At 39.3% G+C, this 14,085-nt stretch overlaps 1 protein-coding gene across 1 annotated transcript in view; it reads left to right on the plus strand.

Annotated features, from left to right (window-relative positions):
- Positions 1-14,085, plus strand: part of CEP112 (centrosomal protein 112) — a 158,356-nt gene that overhangs the window by 72,531 nt on the left and 71,740 nt on the right. The window lies entirely within an intron of this gene.

Below are 14,085 nucleotides of genomic sequence, written 5' to 3' on the forward strand. Positions count from 1 at the left end.
ATGATGTGGCTTTGGGCTTGCTCACCATCACGTTTATTTTCCTACACACACACGCACCCCTCCCATCCTCCATCTCTGGTCACTGTTGGAAGCCATTTGGCAGAATAACCCCCAGCTGGGGTAGCATTTGACTCTTCAAACTTCTGGATGAAATGCACACTGTCAGCATGGAAAATGATCTTTATGAGTTTTCAGTTCAAAACCCATCTGATAGCATTTTTTTCAACGTATTTTGTGAGGATGGCATGGTATATTTTCCTAAGAGCCTATATAAAAAAAGGCCTGCAATGGCAATGTTTAAAAAAATTGAGGTGATTTTCTAGTTGAAAGAGTATTCAGAAAATAATCTTTACTAATCAGCATTAGAATTACTTATCATGCACGGATTATTTTATCCCAAAACTGGACATTTTGGGAAGGCGTCTCTAACGATGTATGTTTTCCGCGCACCACCGCCTTCCCTATGAGATATACGACTGACATTGAGGCGTTTTCACTTTACTTTCCTGTAGACTAGTGGGCTGTGTCTTTCACTGGCAACTTTAATGAAGCTTAACGAAATTGAATATTAACTTTAAAATAATTTTTTTCTTTTACCTTTGGATGTCTCAGACTATTGAAGTGTGGCTTAAGTTAAGTCTATTGGAAAACAAACGGCTGGTTGGGGGAGGATAAGGGATACGTTGCAGAGCGAGGACTCATTTCTCCATTTCCACCATTATGGTTTTCCAAGGAAAATGAGAGATACTTTTGTGAGAATGCTTTCAAAGAGGATATTCAGGTGACTTCTGAAAAAGTGAACCTCGCCCTTTATTCTCCACTTTATTGTAAGAATGAACAAAGACTGAAGTTGTTGAAGGGTTTTATCTTTGCATTTTTTGCTTTGGCCCAAGATAGATACATCTTAATTATAGAGCTCTTTGAGGGTGCCCTGTCAAAGTTGTATCATCCTCTTGCTTGCGTTACTAATGTTGTGTTTGCATGGCACTCAAAAAAACAACCCAGGTTTAAAATGTTACAGAATTATTCTGTCTACACGCCAGCATCCTGCATATTTCTCTGCACAACACTGAATACAAACATAATGATACTATCTTAAGCAAATTCAGAGAATCTGAGAGCTGTCTTGTAAGTGTATCTGTTTCATTCTGTTGGGGGTCATTTTGGCAAAGGTTGGAGCCCAAAGTTTGATTGTTCTGTCTCTTTGTAATGGGGTGTATAATGCTACTACAGGTGTTACATAGAAAACTGGAAATTATCGCAGCTATTAGGGAAACCCTAATAGTCTTAATAACAAAAAACTGGCCTTTTTACTGGGCTTTTCTTAGAATATCCCTGTACAGTCTCTTGAACATTACTGCCATGAGAATGTCATGTAAATCAGGGAGGGAAGAGCGGTTGCCTTTGATTAGAAGAGCTGTTTATTTAAATTCTAGTAAGAATCTATCAGCTTTCAAGGATGCAGATTTTTTTCCGTTTGGGGAAATAAATTGTTCTTCGTTCCTTCCTCTAGTCTTTGTATTAGGATTCACTTTGTCTTTGCAGCGAGCTCAACAGACAATACTGGTGTTCCTTATGGAATTATGGCACATATTTTAAATATTTTTTTAATATTTGCATATATTCTGTTCTCCAAGAAGCATGTTTGGCCATTGAATGTGCTAATGGCCAATGTCCTTTATGAAACATTTGGCAGTCTCTAACAAAGATATCAGTGATATGAGTTTATGTAAACAGCTTTGAAAATCCTGTTAATTTTGAACCATGTTTGGCAGCAATATTCTTTAGGACTGCTCTATGTGACAGTCGAGGTGCAATGAAACAGGAGAAGAGGCCATTTTGCTTCGCTGAATGAAAAGTAGATTTGCTGCCCATTTAAAAAAATTTAAATAATAATTAGAGTTAATCACGTAGAGTGTATTTTGAAGGACCTATTTGTTCAATGTTTAGTGAAGGATGTGAAAGCACTGTTATTAAAGGTATTTATTCTTCCTTAAGTCCTTTTCCATATGAAAGAGTAGCAAATGTTTAGATTACATATTTCTTAGTATATTGCTACAGACAGCTGTGATTGAGTATTGTAGAACAATTTATTACACTGTTACTGAAAAGATTAATTTATTCTTATATTGCCTATCCAAGGTCTCTACTTGCACATAGGTCTTCAGCTACTGTAAAAGATAGTATACAAAGCGGGTAGATTTTATTCAAATATGAATATATTAATGCTTTAATCACAGCTAAAGTATAAAAATTAAGGTTTCAGTGCATTACCAGATTTTAATAAAATAGAAAATAATGTTACTGCTTCTTTGAAATACAAGTTTAATATATTTTCAGGAAAGGAACTTGATATAAGTAAATCACCTTTTGTGTTGCTGGTGAATTTCTGGGTAACAGTTTCATTCCGCTTTAGCTCCTGGATTTCTCCATTTCTAGGAGGCTTGCTTAGATTTTTTTCACCTAGGATTATAATGTGTGGGGAGGAGTAAATTGACATGTAGGTCAATAAAAGTCAAAGCAGTACAAAGGCTTTTATACCATGCTGTGTTCTTGTAGTCTTTTAAATGCTATACATTTTCTATGAACTGCCATAATATTGTTATTCTTGAAAAAGTATCTAATAACACAGGATTCTTTTTCTTTTAAAGGGTAGTTTTGAATCACTACTTCTATTTAATTTAGATTTTTATGTTACCTGGATTTTCTTTAGGAGCAGTTTGGTTGCTCATTCATTCCCCATATCCTTAAATCATTTTAGCTTCTGTGTCAGTACACAAAGCAAGGAGCTCCTTGGATGACAGAAATCTTCCTTTGTTTTAATAAAACTAGCCTGGCTACTGAATTGGTGATTTTTCTGAAGAAAGACTTATGATTACATAGAATAATACATCTAATTTTCTTCTGTGAAATGAGATAGCGAGGTTAGGAAATCCTAATGACCAATGCCAGGTGGGCTATGGTACCAGTTGTGCCCTTACGTTGTGCCTTTGTCCTGTGAATGTCATTGTCTCCCCAGCATCTGACATGTGCCCTCAACAAGCTCAAAGATTTCCATGTTCCAGCTGCTGTACAGATTTGGATCATTTTTGTGCTTGTTCTTTGACGTTGACCTTCAGGCAAGAAGAAGGGGAAAAAATATACCCCTGTAACTTCAAATGTGGCAATTGGCACTACAGCAAGAGGAGAAAAGTTTCCGTGAGGAAGCTGAATTCCCTTTCCAGGTTCTCTCATGAGATAATTGGCAAGTCCAATGTTTTCATCCATTTGTAATTGGGTCAAGAGTAGCGCAAATGCTGAGGCACGTTTTGCCAGCATGTGTCACTGATGTCTGCTCTGGGAAATGAGGCTTCTTGAAGAGAAGATTGCTGCTCTTTGGGGGTGTCTTAGGGCTCTCAATAAACCATTATTCATGGGGAAAGGAGAACCTTGAACAGTTCTAAACTCAGGCAAACGCATACATCGAGAATGGAAGTTGCTATGAAGAAGGAGCAGGCTGGAGGTGGTGAGAAGAGTTAATGAGCTATTTTCCCATGGCTGAAGTATCCGTTTTCTTTTTCCTCTTTTGCTTTTTACATTTCCCTTGATCCCTTTGGCCTTTACCATCCTGGTTTGCTTTACTTTCTCAGAACTCAGTGGCTCCTCCCCTGGTGCCCAATGTACAGGCATTTCCTCTTTGAAAATTTGCTTCTTCCCACTTGGAAATGGTGATCTTTCCGCAGCTGGTGTTCTACACCTGGTTTTGTCTGAATTAATTCTGAGCTGTTTGAGCCTGTTAACAACAAAAACCCACCCAGTAATGATCATTAATTTCATACCAGCAATGATAGTTATTTTCGTTCCAACAAATCCTTGGTGTATGTTTATAGTTCTGTAGATATAATTACTGTATCTACAGAGTGGGGGGAACAGGTTTATCTTACCTGCCTGTACATAGTCAGTCTGAAGTGTTACTGATATGGTTGATGGAGAGATGGAGAGCTTTATCAGCTATTGGCAAGAGAAAATACAGAAAAAATCAATAGAAACACCATATACTTGCTCAATGATAACTAAGTACCCCAACACATGTGTCTGTGTGTAAATATTGCTGTAGCAGTTAACTTTTCAGTTTTATAATACTAACACAGAAGGATTTGGGGAGCATTTGTTCCACAATAGGAGACTTTCTCAGACTTTGATCTCTAAGAGCCTATTATTACCATACAGATAAATCACTGATGAACTCTTCTGCTTCATGTAATTGTTCTGTATCTCCAAACACCAGTTTCCACAGGGTTGTTATTCTGATAGCAGTGGAAGCAGTTTGCCTAATCGTGTCTGGAGGGTACAGATAGATGTAGCTTGTGAAACATTCAGATGTTGGTGGTGCTACTGAAGTCACTTCTGTATACAATCCTGAGTAAATAGATTCTATGACTCACTTTTTTTCCTTTGACTTTTTCTTTTCTTAATGAAAGATGTGTTTGGCATGAGAAGAAATGCATTGTTGGCTATACAGCCTTGCTCTGCAGACAATTTAAACCATGGACTTGCAATCTAAATATTTGTTTGCTATATTTTACTTGGAAAGTGGCTGTTGGGCTGACAGTCAGGCTTCTGTAGACACACAGCCGTTCCCTTTTAGTCTTTCCTAAACAAAAGCTTTTGTCTATATTGCAGCATGTTTAAATTGCCACCAATCAACCCAGGAAAATGAACGTTGATGTAATATATTTAAAGTACCAAATATTTGTTGCAACACTTCCGTGGTTTTCCTTGGTTGTTATTTGTATTCTGCTGACTCAGGGTTGAGATGGATCCTTCTGATGGTGAAGCTGTACTAAAATCAAAGATCTCATGATGGGTCCTATACAGATGTTCAAATTGGGCTTTAACTAATAGTGTTGCTGTGAAGTTGAGTGTTCAATAAAAGGGCCAAATGCACCAGTCTCCTGGGGAAACATTCAGATACTATCCTGTGCTGGGCTCAAGTAATCAACACAGCTGGTTTAAGCTGTACTTGTGTAAATGCAGAGGAGCTGTGGGAAGAATCTGGGCTGCAGCATAGATAATCTTTGAGATTAGAGGAAAAAATGAACTTTTGCTCTAAAGCTAAAGCACACATTTGAGGCTCAGAGTTCCCTTCAGAAGCATCCCCATCAAGGGGAGAGTCTGGGCCTCATGTGCACCTTCTCCTTCCCACCCTGACGAAGCCACCTTGCCACGTTTGTAGTTTCACATCAACCACTCTGCTTCTGGTCCCCACTTCTAAGCTGTTGCTTCTGTTTGAGCTACCTTTCAAAAGACTTGAACAAGCTATAAACATCTGCCACTTCCTTGCTTAATGGAACCATCAAAGCACTTTTGTGCTGTACTGGGTGATCATCTATGATCTCTTCCACATTTTCCCTTGGCTCTTGCTTTTTACCGTAGGACTGAAATTAGTGAGGAATTAGGTGCAGGAGGTGTCACTTTGCTTGCTACTCTGTCCTTTTATACTTCAGGCTGCTCAGCATTTGAAATATTTGCTAAAGATGTTTTTGGAAACCATACATAATGGTGCATAAATTATCATTTGCTGATTAAAAATGTTAAGTTAGCTTAGGAAAGAACTGACATTTTGTGCCGTCTACAGTGTAGGTAAAAGAGAAGGCAGTTGCCATAGAAACTGGCTCATCACAGAACAGGAACTCTGATTTTGAGATGGAGTTCTTTTCAGCAAAATGGACTTTCTGTTTGTATAATATGAAATTGAATATATGGTAATTATTATTGCATCGTAATCACCACTTTTCTATTATTTCTTGGTTTAATTTTAAATATTGGCAGCTGTAAAGGTGGAATACATTATTTCATTTGTGTAGGGACAGGGCGTATATCATATGGCAGTAATTTTCTTTTATGCCAGTACTCCCTGTTTAGGAAAAAATGATTATTTCCTGAATAGAATAAATATAGAATAATTTTTCTGAGAGAAAAAATGAGATCAATCTTGCTCATCAGCAGGGTAAAGGAGCTTTATGCCAGTGTTTAAACACATGCACTAGGTGTGGCTTTGCAGATATGGTTTGTGTGTGATGGCTGCAATGAATGATTAGCACTAGCAGACAGTAAGCTATACATGTGTAATCTTTTTAAAATTAAAATGATATAAAGGAATATTGAAGTAATAAATGATCAAGTACATCAGTAAACACAAAATAGGTGGTAGTAACTGTGGATTTGAGATGGTGTAACATAATTCCTTAAGCAGAGAGGCAGAAATACTGTGTTAATCTGCAGAAATGGTCAACTTACAATATAAGCTCTTGTATGTGAAGTTCAGTGTGGCAAAGCCAGACTCTGAAGTTGTTTATTGATATTACTTCCAAGTGTAAGAGTCTAAATCTTTGCTTTTGAATGAGTTTCTTTGATATTAGATTGTTCCAAATGTTACAACTAAACTTGCTTGGTAAATGTCTGCTGTACAGAGAAGGGAATGCTTCCTCACAACATTATTAATGGTTTTTAGTTATTTTGTGAATAAGATAGTGTCATATTATAGTATGCTTGACAGAGTTGTTGAGTAGAAGGAAGTTGACTTCTCTTAGTCCATAGAACAAGTACAGTGATTTAGAAAACAGCAGTGATATCTACTTCAGATATTCCACTGGATGGCTGAAGGGACATCCTCTAATGGGAGATCAGGATCCATACTGAAGATTTTTCACAGCATCATAGAATGTTTTGGGTTGGAAGGACCTCTGGAAATCACAGTGTCCAACCTCCTGCTCAAAGCAGGTCTAACTTCAAAGCAACATCGTGCTGCTCAGGGCCAAGTCCAACTGAGTTCTGGAATCTGCAATGATGGAGATTTCACAACCTTCCTGAGCAACCTACTGCAGGGCTTTACTAATCCATTGTGAAACTTCTTTTCCTTTATACCCAGTTGGAACATCTGTTGTTACTATTTGGATCTGTAGCATCTCATCCTTTCACTGCCTTCAAGAAAAGTCTGCCTCTGTCTTCTCTACAATTCCTCACACTTGGCTGAAGACAGCAAGTGGGTTTTTCCTTAGCTTTCTGTTCTCTAGGCTGAATAAACTGAGTTTGATGAGCTTCTTGAAGGTCCTATCAAGTGACAAATGCCATGAAAGTCTGTATCGAGAGCCTTGCCAAAGTCAAGATGAAAGTTGTTGACAGTTCCCTTTCCACAGTCATTCATTTCACTGTAGAAGACCATCAGTTTGATCAAACATGATCTACCCTTGGTATGTCCAGGTTGCCTGTTGCCAGTGGCCCTTTTATTCCTCATGTGCCTGGAAATTAATTTCATGGAGTTTTACTCCATCGTTTTTCCAGTGATGGACATTAGGATATCCTATCTGTGACTACCTACTAACATGCTATGCATTGAAGGTTAAATAGTTAAATTTTTTAGGGTGTGCTTTTTCTCTCGTCCCTTTTCTAGAGAAAGATGATCCAAAATCAGTTTAGTCTCTCTTCCTTAGGTCAGCAGATGTTAATTCCATTCACTCACTGCCACCATAAATCAGGGTTTGAACAGTAGTCTAGCTCTTAAATGATTTATCTGATAGGAGAGATTTTATGATCCATTCAGTTCCTCAATTCAAAGGTATTATAAATACCAAATGAAAGAATGAAACACTGGATGAGAAATTATGACAATCTGTAGTTTGGAATGTTAACACCACTTGTTTTGGCAGCATGACTGGTCTTACAACAATAAGATCCATATGGATGCTAATTTTCCCAATTTTAGGTAATAAATACAACCTCTTTATGGTTTAAGTAATGATGTTACTCAATACCACTGCAGGGTCCAGTAGAGGATTTCATGATGAGGTAATAAATAGCAATTTTGGAGAGCTAATTTATTTGTATTTTTCTTTCATGTGGTTTGTGATGAGGGAAGAAGAAATCACAAAGCCAGTGAAAAGCTTTGCCCTCTCCTGTAGCTGGCATGCTTTGGCTGAAGATATGTCAGTTGAGAAATATGAGACCATCCATAAAGCTCTGCACGCTCCCACATTAAAGTATTATAGAGAAACCTTCAAGTGGAAAACCAGTAACAAATTGCAGCTGAGATGGTTATGTTGTGCTGCACTGTCCTGGGTACTCCACCACGAACTGCTTCCTCCTCCGTATGTTGCTTTAGTCAGGAAGAAAACCGGAAAGCTTCTCTGGTTTTGCTTTTCATAGACAAGAGCTATGAAAGGAAAAAAGCCACGCACCCCCTGATGAGTTCTCTGTGGATCTGAAGATGATGTTACTGGCACAGACAATGGGCTGAGTGCTTCACTGTTAAACATCTCTGCAGCTGTTTCCCCACTGGCCCAGCCCTGGTGTCTGTAGCAACTCTTCGACGTCTCATTTTCTGCCTCAGATGTTAGGAATTTGCTAACCCATCAGCTGGAGGGGTAGCCAAGTGCTCTGCGCTCTTCTCTTTCAGCACCGCTCCACACACTGCTGTGCTTGGTGTGTGCTCCCAACTCCCTCTCTTTGCTTTGGCTGGGAGACAGTTCCAGATCCACCCCTTCCATGCTGCTCAATCTCCTTTCATACCAAAGCACCAACTCTTGGCATGCCATGCACAGTTTAGGCTGGGTTTTGTCTCCTTCTAGTTCTTGGCAGTGAGTAACAACCGTGTGCCAGTGAAGCAACCCTGACTGAACTCTGTGGGACATGCAGACCAAAGAAATGGGGGAACTCAGCTCAGTGCAAGGAATCATGTTGGACCTGGGTGGTAGACCCTATTGGTCTGGTCAGCCCCTCTATGCCCCAGCTCCTCCAGGGAGTCAGCTAAGAGAGACCATTGCCTATGTCCTCTCTTCAGAACTGGGGTCTGGTCTTCAGGCAGCACTGGCTGCCCTGCAGAGCATTGGAGAGTCCCCATGATCATCTGCATTACCCATCCTGATTCATTATCTTCTTGTCTTTTCTGCTGCCATTTTGTGTTCCTGTTTTCCCTCACACCCAGGTAACAGCAGAGATTTTAGGTTCTGCATTTGGGAAACTCCAGGTAGAGAAATCATCATGTATCCTGAGCTCTAGGCTTTGGACATGTGCTAGCCTCATACATTTAAGCTTACAGAACCATATATACCTTTTTTTGCAATTTGTCTTTTTTTCTTCTTGGAAAACTTTTTTAAAGAAACAAATTAGAAAGAAAATACATTGTTTTTATACACTGAGTCTTTTCAATATGAAGTCAGGCAGCAGAGCTGCTCTTTGGTCCAGTCACCTTTGAAGAAATGATTGTCATCTCACTTGAATACTGTTTCTTCATTCTGAAGGAGTGGCACAGGCTCTGACAGTGATGCAGGGTCTTTAGTGTGGATTTCATGTGAAGAAGTTATTTTTCACAGTATGACTTTAAAGTCGACTTTTTTCCCCCAATTACTTTACATGTTGGCAGCAAATTAGCTTTGAGGGAATATTGTGCACATCACAGTTCTCTGTTGATGTACTGGGGAGTCAGTTTTGGATCTTTTAGCTCAGTCAGACCAATGACTGACATTGTTCATGTCTCCGTTTCTGTAGATTTGAAAGACTTTCTTTTGACAAGGAAGGTGATGTGGAAAAGAAAGAAGCCAAAGTACAAGGAATGATTGGCAAAGTGATGATATCATCAAATGTTCAAAGCCTTTGCAAATTGAAGCTTATTAGGCTGACATTTTGTCTTCTATTCAGCACTAATTGGAATCATGCCTGGGTGCATGATGTGGAACGTACTTAATACCTGAATGTTTATCATGACAAAATGACAGAAATCGATGTCAAGGATGCTGTAGATTTCTGTTTAATGGAGAAAAACAATATATTTCAAACTGCAATTACATATCTCACAATAATTCATATGTATGAAAGGCCTTCTGAACTATTGCAACTATTCTGAACTATTCGGCCCCTAAACTATTGGCCTGATTGTGAATATTCCATTTTTAAGTTTAAAAGTTGCTCTTCAGAGTTCATAAAAACAGCACTGATGTAGTCTGAAAAAGAAAATAAAGAATGAGAGAGACAAAAACCCCTGACACAGTGTTTTTACTTGAAACAGATCTGACAAATCCCACGAAGAGTGAACTCCATCTCTCACATGGGTGATACAGTTCTTCTAAAGTTGTCTTTGACAGCTTGAATTCTTTTGTAGTCTGTGCTTTCTGCTGTATTGGCAACTGTAAAATGAGTTTAGAAAAGAGAAATAGCGAGGAAAGTGGGTTTTGGAAAGACAGCTGCTGCAAACACAGAGGAGGCTGGAATATTGGAAAATAGCTGTGTTCTGTCTTGCTGTGTTTGGTATCATTGAGGATGTCTGAGCTCAAGTTGCTTACCCCTGTCCTGGGCATGTGTGTGCTGTCTTAATAGCACACATGACCACTGTGTTGTCCTACGTCTTCATCCTGGAACTGACGAGGTTGAATTCAGATCTTGATTAAACCTCTAGTATAACATATGTGTTTATTCAACAGTCAATGAAAGCTACTAGGTGTTAGCTGGAATCATCACCTGAATGATTTCTAATGAAATACAGATTGAGCATTGAAAGTGATGTATTTAAAATTAAAAATAAATAAGTAAATAAACAAACCACCAACACAAATCAGTGTAGTGTGAGTGCTGATAGGAATTACTAGTCATTATGGCAATGATACAGCTGTCTGTGTATTACTGTAGACTCCAACAATCCTGTAACTAATAAGATGTTGACAAGCAGTAGTTTAGGGGCTGATGGTAATTATTTGTATTGCTGGAATTCTCTCAGGGGTCTGAGTCTATGCTGAGTTAGTGAAAATATGGAGTAATATGTAGTTCCTGTCCTATAACATAAGCTCATAACATAGATGTGCTTACAGGCTATTAGAAGTGGGGGCAGCAAACAGGAGGTTGAGGACCTGTGATACACAATGAGGTTTATCAGTAGGTTTACATGGTTTGAACAAGCAAGCAGAAGACGCAGCACATGAGGTGGTTCCCTCAAGTGGCTCTACTAATGACACAGGGAAAATGCCTTTCCATGGTTTGTCTGTAGCACTAACAGGAATCTAAAGTATATTGGATATGTGCCATGTCTGCAGTTGCTTCTGTTATCAGAGGTTTATTATGTGACTGAATAGAAAAGGAAGAGCGTGACCAGCAGGTCGAAGGAGGTGATCTTGCCCCTCTATTCTGCTGTCATGAGACCTCATCTGGAGAATTGTGTGCAGTTCTGGTGTCCTCAACATCAAAAGGACATGGAACTGTTGGAACAAGTCCAGAGGAGGCCACGAGGATGATCAAGGGACTGGAGTCCCTTCTGTATGAAGATAGGCTGAGAAAGTTTGGGCTGTTTAGCCTGGAGAAGAAAAGGCTGCATGGAGACCTCATAGCAGCCTTCATGTATCTGAAGGGGGTCTACAGAGATGCTGAGAATGGACTGCAGTGATAGGACAAGGGGTAACGAGTTAAAACTTTAACAGGGGAAGTTTAGATTTGATATAAGGAAGAAATTGTTTACTGTAAGGGTGCTGAGGCACTGGAATGGGTTGCCCAGGGAAGTTGTGAATGCTCCATCCCTGGTGGCTTTCAAGACCAGGTGGGACAGAGCCCTGTGTGCCATGGTTTAGTGTGAGGTGTCCCTGCACATGGCAGGGGCGTTGGAGCTGGATGATCTTAAGGTCCTTTCCAACATTAACTATTCTGTGATTCTATGACTTTAGGAAGGAGATGATCATGGGAAGAACATTTTTATCTGTTCAAAGTTTGGGAACCCTTGTAATGATTTATGTGCTCATATAAATCCTGGTTGTTCCATCTATTCAACCTACGCTGAATAACAACTAGCTGTAAGCTTTCCTAAGCTGTATCTTATATTGATTTACTTGTAGAAAAGCAAATTTAAAGAACAGTTTGTTACTGTACCATGTGATCTGATGGATACTGTTGTTAGGGAGTGGAGGGGAAGAGAATGAAACAGGACCCAAGTTGTCTATATGCCACTGGTAATATTAAAGAGAAAATACTTGTTTTCCTGCTAAAGTCAGTGTGTGTTTATGTGTATATATGTATGAGCATGTGTGTGTATGTATTATTGCCCTCTAATGGATAGAACCTGAATGGCTCAGCTACACATGCTTGTATGGGGTTTCTGCAGCAAAACATTATTTTCAGAGTGTCTGATATTTTAGAAGAATCTTGCAGTGTTTACTCATGTCTGATACATCTTTTGTGTGTAATGTGCTTTAGGTTTGTAACATGAATTTGAAATGCAGTAGCAAGTCCAGCAGTTTAGAGTCCCACAACCTTTCTTTGTTCCCTGCCGTTTTATTTCAGCTAAATTAGAACTGGTTAAAGTTTTATTTTCCTATTTTACCATAGTGCTAAAATAACTGAATATGAACAGAAAGCACTAGATCTGTGCAACAGCAGAAGCAGCAACATTTTTGTGTCGATGTTTACTCTTCAGAAACAATTTGAAGAGAAGTAGATGAACAGAGCTTGCTCCCCTTGCTTTATTTCATCCAAAGCTTACCCCTGTCTCAACCCTCCTGCTGAGAGCTCCACATAACTAGGATCTTTCAAGCTCCTGAGATGTGGTTGGAAGAGGGAGTGAGATCTTCATCTCATTTCTCTGTTTGACACCCTGACTGTAGTGGTTGTTCCCTGCAGCCACTTCCACCCCATCCTGCTGAGCAGCTTCCTGGCTGCTCACATGCATGGTTTGTTTTCCAGGAAAAGTGGTGAGAGTGGGTAATGGAACATTCATAGATTCAAGGTTCAAATCTTCATGAAATTTGAGATAAAGTCAAGTGTTCTTGTGATGAATGGTAGAATAGCTTTTAAATATAGCTGTATTTGAAGGTAATTTTAGAATAACCTGACAAGGAAAGCTGCAGGTTAGTTGTAAATTGGATTTACGACTGTTTGTACTGAAAGTGCTCCACTTCTACATGTTTATTATACTGAAATTCTAACATAGTTGTATTTTTTCCTAGCAGGATTCCTTTTCCATTCAATAAATACCTTTGGGAGAATTAGATTTCAGAATTACATTTCTTTTCTCTGCAGCTATAGACTATTCCTTTTCAAAATTTACAGTGCCTGTATTTGCAGTTGAGTAACTATACAGTGCTGTGAACACGTAGCAGGACATCTGTTGCTAACAGCTTTCTTCATCTCCAGCTGTAGGCGCATGCAATTTCAGTGCAGCAGTGAGCATGCAACAGTTCTCTTCCTTCCCTCGAGGAAGTTCATGATGGTGGTGGTAGGCAGCATGGTTGTTACATGGGAATATGGTTCCTGATAGGTATAGATTGCAACAAACCAAATATTCATAATTATGAAATCATATAAATGAGCTGGGGAGACCAGCAACTGATTTCACAGAGCTCTGTGTTAAGGCACCTCCAATCTCTGTATGTTAAGTTATAGCCAAGCCCATCATGTTTCTGTTTATGATGCAATTAATGAGCTGGCTCTAGGTTGGAAGAGCAGAAAGAACAGTACATTAATGAAATTCCCTTGTAATGACTGTGTGTTTGTATGAATGACTTCTCCAAGGTGTGGTACAGCCCAAGGGATGCAGTGCTTGCTTCTCATGTCCCTCCCAGGGCTGGGCTGCTTCCCTGTGCTCTACCTGCTCAGCTTGACAGCCACTTTCACAAAAGACTATTGTAGTGATCTGAGAGCTTACTTCTGGGAGCAAAGAGATTGTCTCTGGGTTTGGAGATACTACATTTTCCATTCATGGTGACAATAGAAAAATTTGCATTTAACAGAGTGATGATGCGAACTTCCTTTGCATTTATAAATATTGGTGGTTTTTACTTCAAAACATGACGTTTCCTAGCAGTACGTTGGGGTTTTTTTTCTGAGAAGTGTTATTCTCCACTTACAGTACATTGGCTGCCATTGTTTGTATTGTTTAGGATCAGTTGAGGAATTTTTCTAGCTGTTATTTTTATGTGATGACCTTGTTCATCAGTGGATTATGAAAGCTCTGATTGTTTAGGGCACAGGAAGGGTAAAATACATTACTGGGTCACATGCTCCCTTAATGCATGCACATTGTGATGGCAGTCGTAATAGCACCATTAAAGAACAAAAGGTAGCAAGCATAGTAGC

The sequence above is a fragment of the Melopsittacus undulatus genome, chromosome 11 (assembly GCF_012275295.1).
Source record: "Melopsittacus undulatus isolate bMelUnd1 chromosome 11, bMelUnd1.mat.Z, whole genome shotgun sequence".
NCBI lineage: Eukaryota > Metazoa > Chordata > Aves > Psittaciformes > Psittaculidae > Melopsittacus > Melopsittacus undulatus.